Below are 23,346 nucleotides of genomic sequence, written 5' to 3' on the forward strand. Positions count from 1 at the left end.
ATATTGATAGACAGGGATCTATTTTCATTTAGTGGTGTGAATTTGTTTCCTGGGGCTGCCATAAGAAATTACCACAGACTGAGTGGTTTAAATAGCAGGAGTTTATTCTCCCATGGTTCTGGGGAACAGATGTCCAAAATCAAGATGTCGGCAGATTTGGTTCATTTCGGGACTCTCAGGGAAAATCTGTTTCACGTCTCTCTCTCAGCTTCTGGTGGTTGCCAGCAAACTTTGACATTCCTTGACTTGTAGACAAATCACTCAAATCTCTCCCTCCATCTTCACATTCTTCTCTTTATCATCCACGTATGTATCCAAATTTCCCTCTTCTTTTAAAGAGAGCAGTCATTGAATTAGGGCCCATCCTAAGCCAGTACAACCTCATCTTAATTTGACTACATCTGCAAAGATCCTATTTCCAAACAAGGTCATATTCACAGGTAGAGGGATTAGGACTTTAACTAATATTTTGAGGGGACACAATCCTACCCACTTTGTGGTAGAACTCCCTTTATTCAGGCAAAATGAAGCCAAAGGCTAACATTCTTTATTATCAAGTTAGCAGCCAAGCAAACATCATCTCATCTCATTGTTCTCCACAGGTTGTGGCTGGTTCAGCTTACACCTTTTGCCTGTACTCTCCCCTCATTGCTCTGTGACTGAGGATATGCCCAGCAAATTCCCATGGGTCATGTCCCTTGTTAACATTCTCACCCCCTTTTGACTCATGCCACATGCAAACTACAGAACTTGAGGCACTTCAGTCAATCACTCATATTGTTCAAGAAACAATAAATCTTGAATGATGCTGGGAGTTTTGATGTCACCAAGTGTACTCGTCCGTTTTCACACTACTATAAAGAAATACCAGAGACTGGGTCATTTATAAAGGAAAGAATTTTAATTCACTCACAGTTACGCATGGCTGGGGAAACCTCAGGAAACTTACAATCATGGCGTAAGGAGAAGGAGAAGCAAGTGCCTTCTTCATTAGGAGGCAGGAGAGAGAGAGAGAAAAGGAGGAACTGCCAAACACTTATAAAACCATCAGATCTCGTGAGAACTCACTCACTATCATGAGGACAGCGTGTGGGAAACTGCCCCCATGATCCAATCACCTCCCACTAGGTCCCCCCCTCAACACGTGGGGATTATGGGGATTACAATGTGAGACGAAATTCGAGTAAGGACACAGAGCCAAACTGTATCACCAGGTTCAATGTCCTCTTTGACAGTGTAGAACCACAGATAATATAGAACCAAAGTAAGACAGTGACTTCCTAAGAACAGGTATCTTGCCTTCCCCACCCAATCTATTCCAGAGTATCACGAGAATATGTAGATCTCACCACTGACCTATGCCTCTCAAATGAAATACCTTTTCTTTTGTCTCTTTGTCTATAGATATTGTGTATTTCCAAGATAGAAATGTAAATCCTCTTATTCGTGCTTTTATCATCAGATACAGCACACCATAAGCATGAAGAAATATTGCTGCATTGAATGGAATGGTGTAATTTATTTTAACACTTTCCCAGCCAGTTAAAATAGACTTTTTTAGCCTATAAAACCTAATTCAAAAAGATAACATTATGTAACTTTTAAAAAAATGTGTCTAATGTGTGCTAAATATCTGACATATGTTAGCTTTAATCCTACAATCTGCAAGGTAGATGTGATCATTCCCTCTTTTTCAGAAAAGAAAACTGCAGAATCAAACAGCACATATATTTGGCCCAAAACTAACTAGTGCTCTTTCTACTGTATCTACCATTTCTAACTTGCCCCTCAACTGATGATAGATGATCAAACACATGCCTGCTGTGTGGGTACTTTCCCGCGTTATTCAGCTTATAGTCCATTTTATTCTTACATTTTATTTCTGCCAAGTTTGTACCTGACTCACAGTTCTCATCCTGCATCTGTGAACTGGGTTTGAGACATACTTTGTATTTTCAAATGAATTTCGGGGTAATCAGAGACTACCAGAGTGCTTTCAGGAGCATTATGCCTTAATTGGTGGGTGTTTTTTGAGTAATGGATGTCCTGGATGTGTCTGAAAATTCAGTAACGCTTCACATCTCAGAAAGCTACCTTTGCATATATTGGTAAACATCTTGATGTCCAGCATATTTTCTCTACACATGGCTCACATTACCCATATAGTAACAAGTCTACTAACAAAGAAAAGAAAACCAACAAACTAAAGATGGTCTGAGTTGGGGGGATTTCACAGGCTTTTGATTAATGATAAAATTTTGTGTGAAACGTAGTCTAATATTTTTTAAAAACTTTGTTGTATAACTTAGGTTGATATTTGATCAAAATCTTCAGCATCAAAGGAGGAGAAGGTAAAGGGCATTCTGGCCATTTGGTCACCGCTATTAAAAGAAGACTGCAGCCTGACTATATTGAAGGAAAAGAAGCGATTGGATAGAAAGACTGAATGATTCCAACCTGGCTCTTCAAATATTCCAGGTAATCACTTAGCTTCACTCCTGCTGTCTTCTAACATGAGCACTCCCAGAACTGAATGATCAGAGTCTTGCCTGCTTTAGAAAGGACATGACTACTCAAGCAGGCCAACTCCCTACTTCTCAAGATAAAAATACTGAGGTCAGATGAGGTGAAGTGACTTGCAACAGTCATGCAGCTGTCCAGAAGCAAAGCAAGGCTAAGACCTCCTCATGCCTAAGGCTGCTTCCTCCTAGATCACACAGTTTTTCACATTCCATTCCATTCTAATTCTGGCACTACACTGACTCACTCTGTGGGCTACAGAACTCTCCAAAACTCTCTCTGCCCATTTCTGCATCAAGCTTCTATAAACTTTGTGAACTACTTTCCAGGAGTACTGCGATGCTCTCACCCCAGCAACAATTCCCTTTTCTGAGTGTTACCTGGTTCTAAGCTTTCATTACAGTTGTGTGCAGCTTTAATGCTGCCTCGCCTTCCAAGGGAGTTGAGAGAACAATAGTAACAGAAAACAACCAAAAAAAAAAAAAAAAAAAAAAAAAAAAAAAAACCAGCTGGACAGTTGCTGTTAAAGTTTAATGACTATATATAAGCACTTACAATAGGAAGATTTTTCCTGGCTTTACATACAAGTCTGAAACATAGCAAATAATGAACATTTAACGACTTGATTAAAATATCATCTGCTAACCACCTTCTGAAGGGTTGTTTGGTTTTGGGGGGCGTTGGGAGGAGTCAGTTTTTTAAATTAGAAACTGCCTAAATCTGACACCAACCTAATTATGAAGTTCTCCCACTGGGTTAGTCACTCTAAATAAAAGGATGAACTGAACAAGACACAATCTCTGCCTTCGAGAAATCTATGACCTAACAGAGCAGATAATGCATTCGCAGGTTCAGGAGTAGTTTAAGAAGCATAGAAGAGTAAGATATTAATTTATAAAATGAAATAGAAAAGAAAAACGAGTATTTTGTAGGAAGCACTCCTTAAGATTTGATTATTCTAATAACACAGATTCAAATAGGCAATTTTAAAATATGACACTTTAAAAAATAGTTTTAAGCTTTTAACATTGCTTTTATTTATTAAAAATAAGCTTAGACTCTTAGTAAAAGTCATGTTATGCTATGTTGTTGCAATTAAAAAGAAAAGAGAAAGAAATTTAAGGTTAGTTGTTTTGTCCTCATCAAAAATCCCTTTGAAATCAGCCTAATTATTCCATGGAAGTGAGTTTATGGTCTTTATGAATAAACATAGAAATTGACCCTCCTGGTCTTAAAGCTTGAAACTCACATTTGTCTTATCTGAATTCCTTCCTCAGGAAACCCATCGGCAGGCCTCCCAGAGAGTATCAAGCAACTGAAATTTACATCATGCCATGCAGAGAGATGGCAGAACCCTCACTCATCTTGATTGCTTTCTTTCCGCTCCCTAATTCTTATTTTCCCATATGTAGCTACGTCTCTTCCCCACTATATAAACCTCCCATTTTAGTAAGTTGAGGGAGAATGATTTGAGATTTATCCCCCATCCCTTTGGCTGACATCATCTGATTAAAGCCTTCTTCCCTGGCAACACTTGTCTCAGTGATTGCCTGTCTGTGCGGTGAGCAATAGGACATAGACCAAACCCCTGGCATTTCAATAATGCCTTTTACATGGACACTAATGTGAAAACAGTAATGACTAAATCACAAATTCTGAATCAATTGGATTCAAAATAGGACCCATTTAGCAAGAAATAGAAAAGGCAGAGATCTAAATATTATAATACTAAAATGTAATTGTAAGAGAGATTTCTCAAAGGTATGTAGCAAAATCACCTTGAGAATTTTTTAAAAATATGTACAAATATGTTCATAGCAACACTTTCATAATAGCCAAAACTCAGGAACAACGCAATGTCCATCATCAGCAGAATAAACAAATAGCATGGATCTCACATCACATCACATCATAACATAACGTTGAGTAAAAGAAATCATACATGCAGCCTGGCCAACATGGTGAAACTCTGTTTCTACTAAAAATACAAAATTAGCCGGGCATGGTGGCGCATGCCTGTAATCTCAGCTACTTGGGAGGCTGAGGCAGGAGAATCACTTGAACCTGGGAGGCAAAGGTTGCAATGAGCCAAAATCATGCCATTGCACTCCAGCCTGGGCAACGAGCAAAATTCCATCTCGAAAAAGAAAAAGAAAAAGAAATCATACATGAAAACTTTCATACTGTATGATTCCATTTACATAAAGTTCCAAAACTGGCAAAACTAATCTGCAGTTTTAGAGGTCAAGAGAGTGGCTACCCTTAGGAATGGGTGGGGAGAACTGTGGTTAGCCACAGGTAGGGACAGCAGCAGACTAGTAAACTATCCCTCAAAACACAAAAGTCAACAAAAATCCATGATTCACAATGTTTGCTGATTTCTATGGTGTAAATACCCCATTAAGGTTAATTTCAATTTGCCAACAAAACATCATTGTACCCAGAGTTGGGAAAAGATGCACAGAAGTAAACTAGGCATGAAGGAGACTTCTAGGAAGCTGGTACTGGTTCCTTTTTCAATTGGAGTGTTGGTTACACATTAAAGTTACACTTATTTCTTATGTACTTATGTATTAATGTGTGGGGGGATGTTCATGTAGGCATATATGTATAAAGTTTAATTTTAAAATGTATTGTAGATGTATTACTAAACATGGCAGTTAATTTTAAGACATTGCAAGTTAGTACCTAACCCAATAGCTAAGAATACTGTATATGGAAAATGGAAGAGAAATTTTTCACAATGAAATTTTGGCTCCAGATGCATTTAGGAAATGCTCCCCAAGCACTCACAGGCCGTACTTGGTGTTTACTCTGGAAAATATCCACCGCACAAAGAAGTTACTGTTTGATTGAGTCTAAAGGCAATTGCTCACACAGGCTGCCTCTTAGTAAGCTACAACTTGAAAAACTTGTATGCAATTTACTTCAGTCATCATTATTTTCAAACAGACTTGAAATAACCTTTTAAAATAGTAAGGTCCCCGAAAATTCATTCAGCTTAAGTAATTGGTGCTAACTCCACCCGCAATGACATTATAGTCCTAACAGCTACTGTTTAATTTGAGCTTGTGATATGTCTGGCAATTCACAAATATTGTCTCTATTTTTCAAAACATCCTGTGAGTTAGAAATAATTTTCATTTTACATCCAACCACTATGTGGCACAGGTGGTGTGCAAATCAGTTCTGTCAGTCTGATTTCAAAGTCACCCTCTTTCCTCCTATACCAGGCCACCCTCTGGAGCAGATAACACTTGTGCTCACAAAGGCCGTGTCCTGAGTGACCACCATGTGGCTCTATGGGATGCAGATGCCACCAGCAGGTCCATGTCTTGTTTGTGTCTCTTACCAAGGCCACTGGTTATAGAAAGGACCCCCTAGCACTGAGAGTCCATCTCAGGATGGCCTCGAACTCCCTCTCTGGAAGGCACATCTCAAGCTCCAGTTTGTCCTCCAAAGATTCCTACAATCTTTATGGGGGTTGCTTCTCTAGACTGAAAATTTACTCAAAAAATCCTTCTCAAATTGCGTTGAAATCTGTGCAAATGTATCATAAATATAGATTGAGATTTCAAGATTGCAAACAATCTTAGCCTAATTGGGACTGACTTACATGGTATCTCCCATGTACTATCCCCAACGTCACCTCCTTCTGACCATAGCTATATAGGAAAGAGATGATAAGCAGTTCCTAGTCAGAAGAAAAAGAAAAAAATTCATTTTATATCGATACAAATACTATCATATATTTGCCTATAATGTTTTCCAGGTAAGTGATTCACGATTTAACCTCTGATGAAGCAGAAGAAGGTATTTTATTCTCAAAGTCTAATTTGTTATACAGATGGCAGAATAATAGTAATGAGGAATTTTGCCCTCATAATATTGACAAATAAATTGCCTTTATTTCTCCATGCGCTTTCCAGTCTCTCAATCACTGCATTCATGTGTGTGTGTGTGTGTGTGTCTGTTTATATGAACATTTTATGTTCACTTGTCTTCACTTCGAATTGCATCTTCAGTGTTTATCCTCACTAATGCTGCCTTCATACATGTTCTTTTAATGGCCTTATGATGTCTCATTATATTGATATATCTAAACATTTAAACATATCTTATTGCTAGATATTTAAATTAGCTTCCCAGTTTTTATTAATATGAATAATTCTACAATAAACGTTGTCATAAATAGAGCTTTTATCTCCCTTCATATTATTTCTTCAGAGTATCTTTTTCAACATGGGATTTCTAGGTCAAGTATTATAAAGATTTTTAACTTTCGTACTGTCAACCAAAAGTTACAGATGAAACAGCTATATCATAATCACCTTTTTCAGATATTATTGTCATTCTTAATAACTTAAAAAATAAAAAGAAAATTGTATTATTTTTAAATTTACATGGCATTGATACTTGCTAACATTTGAATGTTTCTCCATGCGTTCTTTTCTCTTTATTAATTCTCACATATTAACTGTCTCTTACTTATTTGTCAATTATCTATTGAAGTCTTGATCATTTATTTATTGATCATTATGAACTCTTCATATTATATAAACATTTTATGTTTTTCAAACTTGTTCTTTAAAAAAAAATTCCTCTAGCTGTTACCCTCCTTTATTTATTTTCTTTATTGTTATTATAGAACTGTTTTTACTCTTATTTACTTAAAATTATCGATATTTTCTGGCGCTCTCTTCTATCACTTCAAAACCTTGAAAGTAATGTATTTTCAACTTAATTTTAAAGCTTCATCTACTTTCAATTTTTTACAAGAAAAAAAATATTTCCTGTAAGATTTTAACTTATGTTGTTAGCTTTGAAGATACATTTTAAAATATTAATTATCTGGAATGTGTAGCATTTTTAATTTTTTAAAGGTATTTTTTTCCACTTTTACAGTGTTTGAGGTATCAACAAATGATCTATTTTGCTTGTTTTCTTTCCTTCTGGCTTTATTACACATGTAAAACCTTCTTTCACTTTCCTCCAACCGCTCCCTCTAAAGAGTTAATTAGTCACCACTGTATACAATAACCATACAGCATTTGTTTCCCTTAACTCCTCTATCACACTGTAAGGTAATTATTTTTTATACTGCTGTCTTTACTTCCAAATCATAATTATCTTGAAGGTACGTTCAGTGTTTTTAATTCATCTTTTTATCCATCAGTGAAGAACACAATGGCAGCACATGAAAGCCCTTCATAATATTTATGAATTGGTTTGCTATCATCTGCCCATTTTTCATTGTAGATAATCCTAATGTTTGATATGCTAGAAGATTATTTAGTATTTCATATTAACTTTATACATTCTGCAGGCAGCTGTAATTAACAGATTCTGCATAAGAGATTCAACTTTTTATTAATTTTTACTATATTAGAAAAAGTTCATTTACTACAATATAAGAAAACGTTCATTTACTATATAAGAAAAAGCTCATTTATTACAATTTTCCCTTGTAGTAAAAATGTAAAGGTTTAGACAACATAGACGTTCTAACAACCCAAAATATTCTGAGTAAAACTGTTTTTTTCTATATATAGTAGGAAGAAAAATATTTAACTCCAAAAATATTTCATGTCTCATAATTTCTATAATTCCCACAAAACTGCTAACTCAAGAATGAAATTCAAACTTTACACAGATAGATGCTATTCTGCAGGAACAAATATTGAAACCAGGTTATAGCAAACTAAATAATAACCAATATCTAAAAACAAAGAAATACTTGTGAAAGATACCATCGAAAGTGCTTTCCAACTTACGGTGCAAAAAAAAAAAATCTAAACTCTCATTGTTTAAAATATAGATATTCTAAATATTATACCATTTTCTGTTTCAGAAATAATTCATTGAAAGATAAAATACAATATGTCAAGTTATGTGAAACTTTAAAAAGTTATTCAAGCATCTACATTTTTTAAAAAATCAATCATATACATCAGGCATCTGACCAGGTGGTTGGTGCTGAGTGAGGCGACAAGTGTTATTAATATCTCCCAGTGAGGACTGCCACATCTGCAGAAAATCCAGAACATCATAAAACTAACTCTCTTTTTTTAAGTATTTGACTTAATTTTTTAAAAAGTGTATCCTTCTATTTCAATCACATCGCCTTTGGGTTTCTATTCTTTAAAATGGTTTTCCAATGCAGTGTTCATTGTTAAAAATTATATCAGGCAATTCAAGCATTTACCTTCTTGCCTTCAGAGTTGCTGCTAACAGCTGGTCAGGTAAGCTTCCAGACACACCCTGTCAGGAATGGAAATATATCAACTTTGCCCCTCCCCCTGTGGCACTTTTCCAATGCCATTTTGGAACCCACAGTAAAATCATCATTGATAGATTAAAGGGAAAAGAGTGGCATACACTTTTTAAAACAAATGCTATGCTTTCAAGTAATTGAATATTTATCTTAATATGCTTATATTTTCTTTGCTCTTTCCAATTTATAGAGCCCTCAAAACAACACTTGGCTCACACTTTTCATTTCAAATTTCTATACCAGAAGACCATGAAGCAGAAATGTATTTTACTTCAAATACGCATTGTATTGGATGACCTCTTACATTTGAATTTTTGCATTGTTCTAAAATCTTTGTAAGTTATTACATAGGATTTGCAAAATGTGCTCTAAGCTACTTCAATGTTTTTGTTTCCCTGCAGTAGGTGTGTGGTAGGGATGAGAATTCTTATTTGATTATTGACACACATATTTTACAACTGAAAACACAAAACTTTTTAAACTTAGCCAAAGCATGTTCTGATGTTACTTTTGGTTCTAGCACTCTACAATCCTGTTATATTACTGACTGTAAACATGAGGGTCAGCGGATAGAGCAAAAAGTATGGAGCAACTAGGAGAAAGCTAGGAAGAGTCAAACTCCAGGAACTGACCTGACTTAAGGACAAATGAGGGCTCCTCTCTGACCTGGTTCTCTTACTGAGCCCTTTATCTTCCTTTTCTAACTTGTTGTCAGACAACAATATTATCTGAACCATGACCCTACAAATATATTAGCCGTAGGGAAATTCAAAAGAAAACTTTTTAAAATAGAGAGATGGCCTTTATGGAAAATATAAGCTACTTATATAGCTAGTATATAAATAAAACAAGTAAAAAGCATTTTATAAGATATTGACCAGTGGAAATTAGTAAGCATCCAGAGTTTTTCTGAATTCTCAATAGTAAGCATAGAAAAGAAAGGTGCTGTTAGTTTTCTTTACTCCGTGATCATTTGAAAATAGTTATGGTTATTTTTCTAAATTCTTCCACAAAATTCTAAAAACCAGTCTAGTCATTGGTTATGATTTTTAAGAGTTTGGAAAATTCTAACATGTGAATTATTTAATTCACGTATCTTATGTCTTTGATTACTACTTCATGTTGCTCGTGATAGCCTTTCCAAAAGTATATACCATTCACATTCAGAACAGGATGAGTTCTTGCCTGGCTTCCTGGAAGCAGGTGTCACATCTGTTACTGTTGGGGGATAATATTCAAATTTCACTGGCCTTCTGGGTACCTGAGAAGAGTATAAACTTGTTTGAATATCTTTCATCTGGGGTTGCATCTGTTTATCCTCTCAAATCATTCAACAAAGATCTAACTACAGATAATTGTACCCTACAAGCCTAAAAATTTGGTGTGGTGCAATTGCTCAATGAGCGATGATGAAATCTGACACTAAATGTAGCTAAACATTAAGGTAGTTTGATAAATCACTAACAAGGGAATGAGAATTTCTTGAGCACTTAATAAATGCCCAGCTGCATTTGGTACTTTACACATGTAATTTATCATTGAATGACTGAAGAAAGCGAGCCTCTCTAGTATCAGTGACTTCAAGTGCCAGAGAATTACACTAGGGTTTGAAAGAATTTTGGAGGTCAACTAGCCTGACAGTGCTATTCAAGGCAAGTTAAAAAAAAAAAAAAAAAAAAAAAAAGTTCTACGTTTCTATGTCAACACGCTGTAAAAATAATGTTTACTTCATCAAGTATAGAGTTAGATGATTCCTCCTAGGTATGTTACAACTCAGCATGAATTATAAGCCAATCAATCTTTCAGCAATTAGGCTTTTTCTGCCTGGAATTAAAAATGTGAGGATGCCAGAATGATTCAACAATCAAAGTCTTTGCCAGTTTATGATGCAAAATGATATGATTAATATTCCCCTAATGATAAAGGAAGTATTTTTGAAGTATTATAAAGAGGCTCTTTGACATTTAATTTTACAACCCAATATTGAGAAAAGAAAACACGTTTATAGGAAAAATATCAGCACAGACACTTTCAATCTAATGAAAAAATGCATCTTTTATCTAAAGCAGACAGTTTTCCTGATGTTCATCTTGTACCCTCCAAATTGAAGAGTCTTATAACACATAAAAAGAGGAAAAAAATCTATTAAAACAACAATAAAGACTAAAACACAAACTCGTTTCAAAACTTGCAATCACCCTTAAGATATCAATTACCCCTCTCATAAAAGCCCTTAGTTCTTTCAGCTTCAAAACTGACGTCTCCAGGATTGAAAAAATGTCAACTGTCCACCCCAATATGACAGAGACACAGAGATCAAAGACAGGCAAAGCCATGAGACAGCAAAGAACACATAGAAAAAGCAGTAAACTTAACAATCAGAAGAAGCAGACCCTGGGCTGAATCTTACTAGCCTGAGACCTCAGGCAACTACATCATGAAAACTTCAATTTTCTCACCCATAAAAAAATAAGAATAATAATATGGTTTTTCCAAGCTCTTATGTGTTTACAACTATTCATGTTTTTAATATAATTACATAGAATTAGTATTGCACAAAGCTTTTTTTTTTTTTATTTCTTAGCCAAATCTTTATAACATGATCTATTTCTTCCAAAACTGTAAATGAGGACTTCATCCTTCACATCATGGCTTACAAACTACAGCCTACAGGCCAAATCCAGCCCTCTGCCTGTTTTTGTAAATAAAGTTTTATTGGAACAAAACACATCCATTCGTTTATTACTGTCTATGGCTGCTTTTGCTCTACAATGACAGAGTTGAACAGCAGTAGTGGAGAAGAAATCCCATGGCCTGCAAAGCTGCAAATATTTACTATCGATCCCTTTACTGAAAAGTTTGCTGATCCCTGCTTTAAATGATGAAATACCATGGTTTTTAAAACCTGTGAAGTTTTTATATCCTTACATATATAACCTCTATTTACATAGAATAAATATTGTAATATGCTAACAAGAAACCTATTTTCTTAAATCTAAAATATACATTTTGCCCGGGCGCAGTGGCTCACACCTGTAATCCCAGTACATTAAGAGGCTGACACCAGCAGATCACTTGAGGTCAGGAGTTCAAGACCAGCCTGGTCAACATGGCAAAATCTCATCTCTACTAAAAATACAAAAATTAGCCCGGTGTCATGGCGCATGCCTGTAATCCCAGCTACGGGAGACTGTAATCCCTGCCTCAGGAGGCTGAGGCAGGAGAATCACTTGAACCAGGGAGACAGAGGTTGCACTAAGCCAAGATCACGCCACCACACTCCAGCCTGGGTAACAGAGTGCGACTCTGTCTCAATATAAATAAATAAATAAAATAAAAATAAATACATAAATAAAATGTATGTTTTGATTAGATCTTAACCCCAAGCAAAACCTTAATGCCCTTCAGTATTGTAGTAAAATAACAGCCTAGACATTCATTTGTTGAACAATTATTTATCAGGTGTCTACAATGTGTCAGGCACTGAGTATACATCAATGAACTTTAAATTAAAGTGATTATCTCTACATTATCACACCTTTAGAATGAAGCATTCCACCATGAGAGTGTCCTTTCAAGGGGATCAGTGGGAAAGGCACAGGCTAGGGTTAGAGCCTTTAGTAGAGGGGACTGCCATTGTCCCTGCACTCATGATGCCTCATGCAGTAGGAGCTTACAGTCCAACTAGATGACTTGCATTTAGATACAATAAACATTTTTCAAGGAACTACTATGTAACAAGCCCTTCCATGCCCATTATCTCATTCATTCCTGATAAGTCAGGAAGAGAGACATTATTATCCCAATATGATGAATAAGAAAACAAGGACTCAGAGAAGGCCTTAAGTTGCTCATAATCATAATGCTAGAAAGTAGCAGAATGATTTAAATAAACAAAATGTGGCACATACACAGCATGGAATACTATGCAGCCATTAAAAAGAACAAAATCATGTCCTTTGCAGCAACATGGATGGAGCTGGAGGCCATTATCCTAAGGGAACTGACACAGGAACAGAAAAACAAATACCGCATGTTCTCACTTACAAGTAGGAGCTAAACACTGAGAACATATGGACACAAAGAAGGAATAACAGACACTGGGACCTACTTCAGGGTGAAGGATGGGAGAAGGGTAAGAATCGAAAAACTACCTATTGGTTACTGTGCTTATGACCTAGGTGACAAAGTAATCTGTACACCAAACCCCACTGGCATGCAATTTACTTATATAACAAACCTGCACACGTACCCCCAGACCTAAAATAAAAGTTAAAAAAAAAAGAAAGTAGCAGAATAACTTTAGCACCTCTCTGACTCTCTGATCCCAAGAATGGAGACCTGCAACACATATAGCTTCACTACCAGGACAACTAGCCCCCAGAGGCATCTCTACCAACAATAGCTTGTCCACCTCCCAGCACCTACCTGGAAGCCAGTGAGGACCGTCCCCAGCTAAGGTCTGTGCTCTGATGAAGTCAATTCAAAAATCAATCAAACAGAGGAGGAACCAGGCAAGTCCTACAGCCTGTGAAAACTTATAAGGAGAGGCATTGAGCAAGCTATTCTGTCACTTTAAATACTGGTTGTGAATCAGGACAATTAACATATGAGGGGGAAAACAAGACAGGCATTTATGGCCATCAATTCAATGAATTTTAAGTTAAAGTGATTATCTCTACATTATCACTCCTTTAGAACAAACCGTTCCACCACGAGGGCCTCTCCTTTCGAGGGGAACAGTGGGAAAAACACAGGTTAGGGGTTAGAGCCTTCAGTAAAGAGGAAGCGTCATATCTCTGTCCCTTATTCTCCCTAAACAACTTACAGAGCCCTGCAGTCACTGTGTAACACATGAGTTCATAATTTATAACAGAATACACAAAATCCAGGTGGAATATTTTTCTTGGCCTATCCCAATGCACACCATCAAAGGAATTGAGTAGTGACTGAACTGTGAGGTTCTTAGTGAAGTGTGAAGCCAGACTTTTCAGGTATTATCAACTGTTATTCGCTACTCTATCATGACTGCAACTCCACAGCTGTCTAGGATAATTCCCTGAGCATCCTCACCAGTTATTGTTTTTTCTTCTGGTATGTCAGACTGTACTTAGCAAATGAACAAAAGGCGTCTCTCCCCTCTTCCCTTCTGTCTCTGTTCCTTCTCTTCATCTCTATCTTCCTCATCTCCTCCATCCCCATTCGCCTCTGTCCCACCCCATCCCATTTGCTTGTCTCTTTCTCCTTCTCCCTCTCCCTCTTCCTCTCCTTCAGTACAAACACCTCAGAAGACTTCATTCACCTGCAAAACTCACTAAATATTACCTATCATCATAGAACAACATCAGCTCTTTTTCAAAATGTGGTTCATATTTGGTTAAGAAAAATAACACATCCTTGGAGGTTTTTTGAGGTATTTTGAGGACATTTAGTTCAATTTGCAGTCTTAAAGCAAAGCCATGCCCTTGGATTTCCACAAAAAGTTTCCTCCTCTTGAGGCGCCTGTCATGAAGTGTAACTTTAGGATAGTACACTCAAGATCTACAAAAACCCATCGTGCATCATGATTGAGTGAGGATCATAACTTGGGGAGCATGCACTGTCTGCAATTGTATTAAAAATGAAGACCCTACCCCACTACATGAGAAAGCCCCACGGTGCTGTGGGTGTTAAAGTTGTGAACGCTTAACCTATGTAAACCAGGTAGTAAGAGAATCTGAGGGAACGAGTGGCATGTAACTTGTAAACATGAAATTAGGTTCCCATGAACCAGATTTAACCCACAAAATAATCATATAACTGAGAATATAATTATCAAAGCAATAAAAGTTTTGAATTAAGGAGATGGTAGAAAATTTGGGGTAGTCAAGTGCAAATGAATTTTAAATAACACACGTCATTTGAGAAAATATTTCAATATGAAAAATACTGAAAACATAAAAGTAAAGATAATTTGTAAGCCCATCAAAATCCACAATTTCCTTTTCTCTATACACACTTTATACATAGCTGAGCTCATACTAATTTGTAATTTTGTATCCTTTTAACATTTAATACTTAAACCTAAATATTTCTTCATATTTTAAAATTCCGATCATAAGAATTATTTTAGTGACTATGTTAATGACATCCATTCTCCTATTAATTAAACATTTAAGTGATTTCTAATTTATATACACAGTTTTATTTTTAAAATATCTGGTTTTAATATGTTTATCTGAATATCAGATGATCTCCTGAGCATAGAATATCAAGATGTTAAATTACTGGATGAAAATGCATGAACGTTTTTAAGTTTGAATGCATCATGTTGAATGTTACTCCAGAGAAATCCCACCAGCAGTGGGATTTTAACAGTTTGTCTGAATCTCAGATTATTTCCTTAGCATAGATTATCTAGGTCCTGAATTACTGGAGAAAATGCATGAGCATTTTTAAGCTGAAACGTATTCTGTCGAATTGTACTTCAGGAAGATCCCATCAGCAGTGGGATTTTAACAGTTTATCTGAATCTCGGATGATTTCCTTAACATAGAATATCTAGGTGTTGAATTACGGGATAAAAATGCACAAACGTTTTTAAGCCTGAATGTGTCGCGTTGAATTGTACTCCAGGGAGATCCCGTCAGCAATGCATGGAATCTACTGCCTTTGCACTATTTTGTTTTTCATCCCATTTTCCTCTCCTAAAACCTAGTAACCAACCTCCACTCTCTTCAGGAGAGGAAAGAAAAAGATCAGCATTTTGTACAACTCCTCTAACACAAATCACTCTTTTGCACAATCAGACAAGTGACTATTTAGACATTCTACAGTTCATTTGAGCCAGGTTTTAAGCATCCTTCAAACTAGTCTCTCACCAGGGAGTGGAAACAGGGTGTAACCACCTAATTTTCTGAGTATTCTTAGGGGAACACCAAAAACAAATTGGAGCCTACCTTTCTTGTATTATTTTCCCTGTGACTCTATCACCCAATTGCAATTCTCTATGTCCATGTACTAACTGTCTCCAGTGGCACCCAGCAATGACTTCTATAGAACACACCATTGAAAAACAGAAAGATCACCCTCAAAAACTGAATTTATTTGGTAAAAGTTGTGCACAAAATGGAAGCTAAAAGAAACAGCATACATGGAAATAATGCCCAGTCGGTTCTCCCTTCTATCAGGAGGGTTTCTGGGAGAGTGATGACCCTATACCATGCCTCTCAGTGTGCTTGAGGAATATAACTCATTTTAGACCAACCCCACCGTGCCAGACATTGGTGTGCATGCCCACAAAGAATGAAAAGATTTTGCTGTGGTTTTTGTTTTGTTTTGTTTTGAAAGCAGGCGGGGTGGGGTGGGGGGACGCCTGATGAGTGGAGGGAATTGATTGATAAATTGAGGGAATAGACATTAGTTCCTTGACCCAGGCCCAGGAAACAATCCTCCCACATCCCTTCTGCTACCCCCTATCTCATGTATCTAGAACCCTTCTCTTCCTACTTCTGGAGAAATGGAGATAAAACCACTGGGGCATGCAGTACCTCTTGGTGCTCATTCAGCTTTGCCGGAAAAAGTATGGAAATTTTGTGCATTTTGTTTCTATTTTTTCAGGGGACATGGGGAAGTGGAATAGACTTTATTTTCTTTAGCGCACTTTTAGAATTACTGAAAAGTTGGACAGGCATATAGAGACCGTGCTTTCTTTTTCCAAACCCCCTATCCATTCTGACTGAGGCTGTGGGAGGGCCTTGGCTATGGTTGCAATGATAGCTACTGGAGACCTCGAGAAGAGTCATGATCATAGAGAGAAAACAGTGCTAGGAGAGAGGAAATAACCCTAGTCAGGGAGCAACCTTCATTCTCTTCTCATAGAGAGAAAGGTTGGTGGTCTCAGCCATCCCAGGTGGATCCCCATCATTTATATACTGGTCAGAAACAAAGGGGAAATTTTCAAGGAGAATTCACTACAGGCATGAGCCACCACTCCTGGCCACCATTTTTAAATGCCTAACATTATTCGTTGTTAGGGAAATGCAAAATAAAACTACCATGAGATACCACTTTATACACATGGGATGGTTATAATTGAAAAGCAGACAATAACAAGTCTTGGTAAAGATGTGGAAAAATTGGAACCATCATATATAGCTGGTGGAAATGTAAAATGATGCAGACAATTTAGAAAACAAAATGATGCAGCCACTTTGGAAAACAGTCTGGCAGTTCCTGAAAATGCTAAATATTGAGTTACTATATGATCCAGCAATTCCACTCATAGGTATAAACCTAAGAGAAATGAAAACCTATGTCCACACAAAAGCCTGTACACAAATACTCATATCAATATTAATCATAATAGCCAAAAAGAAAAAACAACTCAAATGTCCATCAACTGTCAAATGGATAAATAAAATGTAATGTATTCCACAATGGAATATTATTTGGCCTTTAAAAATATGAAATACTAATACATGCTACAACATAGATGAACCTTGAAAACATTATGCTAAGTGAAAGAAGCAAGTCACAAAAGACCACATGTTTTACAATCTCATTTACATGAATATCCAGAATAGGCAAATCTATAGACAGAGAAAGTAGATTATCGTGGTTGCCAGGATTAGAGGGAAGGGTAATGAGGACTGCGAATATACAGAGTTTTATTTCGGGATGATGAAAATGTTCTAAAATTTATTGTGGTTATGGCTGTACAACTCTGTAAATTTATTTAAAATCACTGAGTTATACACTTTAAAAGGGTGAATTTTATTGCATGTGAATTATATTTTAATAAAGTAGTTTTCTAAGAAAAGTGCTAGACATGTTGCTTTCAACAGATCAAGGCTTCCAGCAGACTCTGTGACTCTGTCGCCCAGTCCTGGTGCCTGAAGTTCTTCCATATCTTATTTCCATGTTATTTTTACACTCAATTATCATTCAACAAATAATCATTGAGCATCTATTAAGTACTATGGTGGATGCATCTAGAAGTGAATAAGACAGATCCAAAATTAGCATCTGGTGGAATTTCTCCTATATATTAGAAAAGCCTCAACCATAGCCTTCATCCCACCACAGTCTCATACCTGTCCCACCTACTCTCAACTGATCCAAATGTGCTCCCTCAGGCTCTAAACCTCATCTCTAAGTGCAAAGACTTAATGCTATTTTTGAATAACAGTAATTAAATGGTTTCTGAAGATTAGTCATTAAGTGTAAATTAATAAATGTGACAACCTTTATGAGTTTTTTCAAACCATGCACAAGAAGGGTTCCATATGGTAAGATTTCATTCAGATAGTGTTAAAACTTGGGCTTGATTGTTTGTAGTTGCCTCCCTAGAAAGTCAGAGTTCTGCCGAATTGTTTTCATCTCCCAAGCTTTCAATAACAATTTATTGGGCACGAAAGAATATTCATATAATTTATCCACACTCCTAACAAATTTAGAAATATGGGTGTAGAATTAAATCAAATACCTTTCAAGCATAAAACTGTTCCAACTCTATCATTACCCCTGGTATGCCATCAATCTAGGAACACGGCTTTGTGCTTTTCTATCATTCTCCTTTGGCCACACCTGAATACATTCTTTCATTTACTCGATTTACCAAAACAGAAAACACAATGCACAAGGTGTACTAGGTGCAGTGCAAGAAAATAGGAACACACAGGTCAGAAGAACACAGTAGCTTCCCCGGAGGAACATGTAGCTTATTAGGAGAGACACAGAGTGCACCTGGTGCCAACCTGCAATCTCTGCAGGCCACTTCTTTCACAGGGCCCTAGCTGTCTCCAAACAAACCATTGTTGGCAATCAGTCCATGATGTAGATATGTTGGACATGTAGTCCATGATGTATTAGTTGATTCTGATCAACATAGGTTTTCATGTGATAAATTTAATCTTTTCTTGATAACTTATTTAATTATTTGATATTTACAAAGTTGTCCACTTCCAGAGAGCAGATAGTTATTCATCTTCAGTTTCTTCTAGGTTTTATTTTTAACTTTTTATTTTTAGTATACCAAAAATTTATTTTGTTCTATGATGTGAGGTAGGGATTTAAATAAATTGTTTCCCCTAAATACTCAGCCAATGTTCCCAGCACTATATGAATTACCAACTCCTCCTTTGATTGGCATTGCTTCTCTTACCATCTAGTTAGTTTATATATATAATAAAGTTAAAACATTTGTAAAATAAGACTATTATTATTTGTAAAACAAATTATTGTGATAGGTGAATGAAATAATTTATGTATATAAAATACACCATGTAGTACCTAGCATACAAATGTTCTCAACAAAAGAGATTAGTTGTTTTAGACCAATAGAGATCAGGTTCTGTCCAATCTAACCAATCCTCATTGGGTGAAATGGATGGGGAGTGGAAAGAGAGGAATTATAAGTCAATATGTGCTTCTTTCACAAGAATAGAAAAAAAGGAAGTCCTCTTCTCTCTATAAGAAAGACAATTTCTTCTAACATTAATTCCTATAAACTTTCCAAAAATGGCAAAAAGTGGAATCACCTTGCTTTATTTTGCATTTTTTTATTAGTTATAAGTTAAGTATCTAATCATGTTAATTGGCATTTGTAGGTTATTTCTTTTTCTGTGTCTTTGTATCCATTAATAATTTTTAAAGTTGAGTAATTTATATTTTCTCATTGATTCATACTTCCTTTTTTGTTGTTATAAATATTAACTGTACCTACTGTGAATGTTCTTCCACTTTTGTCATTTGACATTTAAATATGGTTATTTCTTTCAAAACGTACGGTTTTAATTTTCATTAAATCAAGTCTGTCTTTTTCTATTTTGTTTGTAATTAATTTCAAATGTATAGAATGTTGTGGGAATACTTAAAAGAACTATATATATCATTTATCCAGATTTACCAATTATTAACACTTTGTCTCATTTGTTTTACAATTCTCTCTACATATACGATATTTACATGTTCTGAATACATATAAATATTATACATAGAAAATAGTTCTGAATACATATATATACACACATGTATAGCAACTTATTCATCAATAGTTCTGTATACATATATATACACACACATCTATGTAACTTATTAATAGTTCTGAATATATATATATACACGTGTGTATGTGTGTATATATGTGTGTGTGTATATTTACATATGAATAAGTTGCATACATCATGTCCTATTAGCTCTAAATATTTTGTCATGCATTTCCTAAGGAAAATGGAATGCTCTTACCTAACCATAGCACAAGTACTGAAATCTGGAAATGTAACATAATCCACAGTCCACAGTTCATATTCCAATGTCACCAGTTATCCCAAAAATGTCTTTTATGTCCAGATTTCTCAGTCCAGGATCCAACCCAGGACTGCACATTGCATTTAGTTGTCATCTCTTTTTTGTCTTCTAATGTAGGAAAGTTTCTCTGCCTTTCTTTGATTTTCATGGAATTAACATTTTGATGGGTAAGAGCCAGTTATTTTATAAAATTTCCCTCAGTTTGGGGTATTATTTTTAAGTTTCTTCATGATTAGATTCGACTTACGCATTTTTGGCAAGCACAATGCCTAAGCTATCTCGGGGCATCATCTCAGGAGGCGCATCATGTTCCTTTTTCCCATTCTACCTTTGAGCACTCTACTTTTGATCATTTGGTTGGGTGATGTCCTGTAGATTTCTCCATTGTAAAGTTATTACTGCCCCTTTCATTGGATAAATATAAAGGAGGGAGCTATTTTGAGACTGTAAGTATGCTTGCCCTCATCAAACATTTTCAAATTTTAGCATCCACTAATGATTTTTGCTTGAATCAATGACTACTATAATGTTTTAAAAGTTATTTTCTAACCAGTATTCTCTCTATATTTATTAGTTGGCAACCTGGAAAACTGTTCTGAAAAATCCATAAACCATTAGCAACATTCTGACTAAGCATAGTTTGTCTATATTTTGCTTTCCATCTCTCATCTAAAATGTTTCAAGAAAAATATTCTTTATTTGCGACATTTACTCTGCTCATGATAAATCTAAGGGTGTTTCACATGCATATGTGACTGTGCTCTGCACTCGTTTGTTGATCATGATGTGTTGTGAATGCGACCACGTTCTGCAGTTTCAATTTCCAAAGAGGTTCGATCACAAGCAAACAGCTTCCTCCGCCACCCAATCATTATATCAGAAGCCACAAAGACAAAAGTGTTATTGCAAAGTGTCAACACTTCTGGAAAAGCAACTCATAAGACAAGTACTGACGACTACAGAGAAACCATATTAGAATGGAAATGAGTACAAATTACCAGGGATTCTGCTTGATCCGGTTTCTCCTAAACATCTATTCTTTCTACCAGGAAAAAAGAAAACAAAAGTTTGTGAATTTCAGGTTATTTCCACATTCCACTAGATTAAAATCTCAGAAATCAAGTCTACTATCTATATCAGCAGAGTCTAGCTTTTCTGTGCTGGCCAATATAATACCTATTCATGAAAAGTTCATAAAACAATTTCATGAGTACTGAATAATTCAGATTTAGAAAATCTGGTCCTTTTGTGTGATAAATAATACAATAAGGCAGCAAGGACATAGTTGACAAATTCAGGGCCCTCTAACTTTGGTAGCTTCCCACAGGTATCCACAGATAATTGTGAGGTGGTTTTATTGTTTTGTTTTGTTTTTGTTTTTGTTTTCAATGAGTTGTCTCCTTAAAAAACAGAGTATCAATTGCTACTAGTCTTACAATTGCTTTTGATGAGTGTGTTCTTTATTTTTAGATTCTAAGACTTTCAGTGAAGCCACATTAATTTAAAAATATTGGTGAGGAATTTTCCAACAAGGCCTGTGAGTTGAGTGACAGGGATCAATTTTTTAAATTACGCCATAAAGCAAAGCCAGAATCAAGTCTAGGACAAGTAAGACTGGAAGCAGTAGGATGTGTCATTGTGATTTCAAACTCTGCCCAGAGTAGTGTCTGTGCATCCCAAAACTACCTCACAGAACAGATTTGTTCTCTGGAGATGATATACATTCTTGAAGAATTCAACCTATTCCCATTTAGTAAGTTATTCTCTTTATCTATGCCTATATCCCTGCCCCAAAATTTCAAAAGGCCCTAAAAGTTTACATCTAGGAAAATGTGAGGGAGGGAAAAAAACTCCCCTTCTCCAAATATGTTTATTTCCCACATGCACATGTGGACTTCTGTAATTCTAAGCTTGTAGATGTATTCCTTTGGCGATGAAAGTTCAAGAGGTGGGAGGGTACACGTAAAGGGAGGTGGGAAAATGCCAGAGTTACAAATATTCTATTATAGATAGTGTTGGGCAAACTAATCTCTAAAATCCCAGCTCTGGGTCAACAATGAAAGAGATCAGCACCTACTCGTTACAGCCAGGAGGGAATCTGGATTAACGTGTTTTCAAAAGGATTAAAACTATGCCTCTGTTTCATTATCTGCAAAATTAAGGGGTTGGATAAATGAAACTCTAAGACTGCTCTCAGCTCTGCTGTTCTATAATTTTCAGACTCGGCATTAGGTGTAATTGGGTGCCATATTTGTTTACAAGAGAATTGTATGGGAGGACAGTGGACTAACTGGTAATCTTATCAAGTTGTCAAGGCTGAAATATCTGATTAAATATCATACTCAGGATTCAACCTTCTTACACATTCCCTACCACCAGAACTTAAGTTTGATTCATTCATTAAGAAACATGAGGCCAGGCACGGTGGCTCATGCCTGTAATCCCAGCATTTTGGGAGGCCGAGGTGGGCAGATCAGGAGGTCAGGGGTTCCAGACCAGCCTGGTCAACATGGCGAAACCCCGTCTCTACTAAAAATACAAGAATTAGCCAGGCGTGGTGGTGGGCGCCTGTAATCCCAGCTATTCAGGAGGATGAGGCAGGAGAATCGCTTGAATCCAGGAGGCAGAGTTGCTGTGAGCTGAGATCGCACCGCTGCACTCCAGCCTGGGCAACAGAGCGAGACTCTGTCTCAAAACAAAACAAAACAAAACAAAACAAAACAAAACAAAAAAACAAGCATGAACTGAGTAGTTACTAGGTACCAAAGGTTTACATAATAAAAAGCTTCTATTACCTGCTAAGTCAACTTTTTCAGGCCCAGAAAGGCACAGGGACACACTACAAACATATTCTGTTCTAAAAATAAGAATGGGGATGGGGTTTGCTTCTGCTACTGTTGTTGTTTTCCTTACTTTTCAATTATATTCATTAAACATCACTCAGAAGCCAGAATTAGTACCACCTGATTTGTGGACACACCCTGAGAGGTTAGCAACCCTTCAGCAAGCTCCTACTGAACTTCAAGAATCATTTGCATCTACCATAGAGACAATCTCTTTAATCTCAAACAACCTGCTCTTGAAGATGAGCCAGAGCAAGTAAAAGACAAAACCGTAGAGTAGGTAAAATCTGTCCAAAACTTTCATCTCCTCCTCCTAAATCCCCACCGCTCCTATAGACATACAGCCCAGGGCTACACCACAAAGTACCCACTTCCTTAATCAGCATTCTCTTGCTGTACCCCAAACCCCCAATATTCAGG

At 36.3% G+C, this 23,346-nt stretch overlaps 1 long non-coding RNA gene across 1 annotated transcript in view; it reads left to right on the forward strand.

Annotated features, from left to right (window-relative positions):
• The window catches only part of LOC126941481 (uncharacterized), a 242,837-nt gene that overhangs the window by 14,109 nt on the left and 205,382 nt on the right, over positions 1-23,346 (forward strand). The window lies entirely within an intron of this gene.

This window comes from Macaca thibetana, chromosome 18, assembly GCF_024542745.1.
Source record: "Macaca thibetana thibetana isolate TM-01 chromosome 18, ASM2454274v1, whole genome shotgun sequence".
NCBI classification, from domain to species: Eukaryota; Metazoa; Chordata; class Mammalia; order Primates; family Cercopithecidae; genus Macaca; species Macaca thibetana.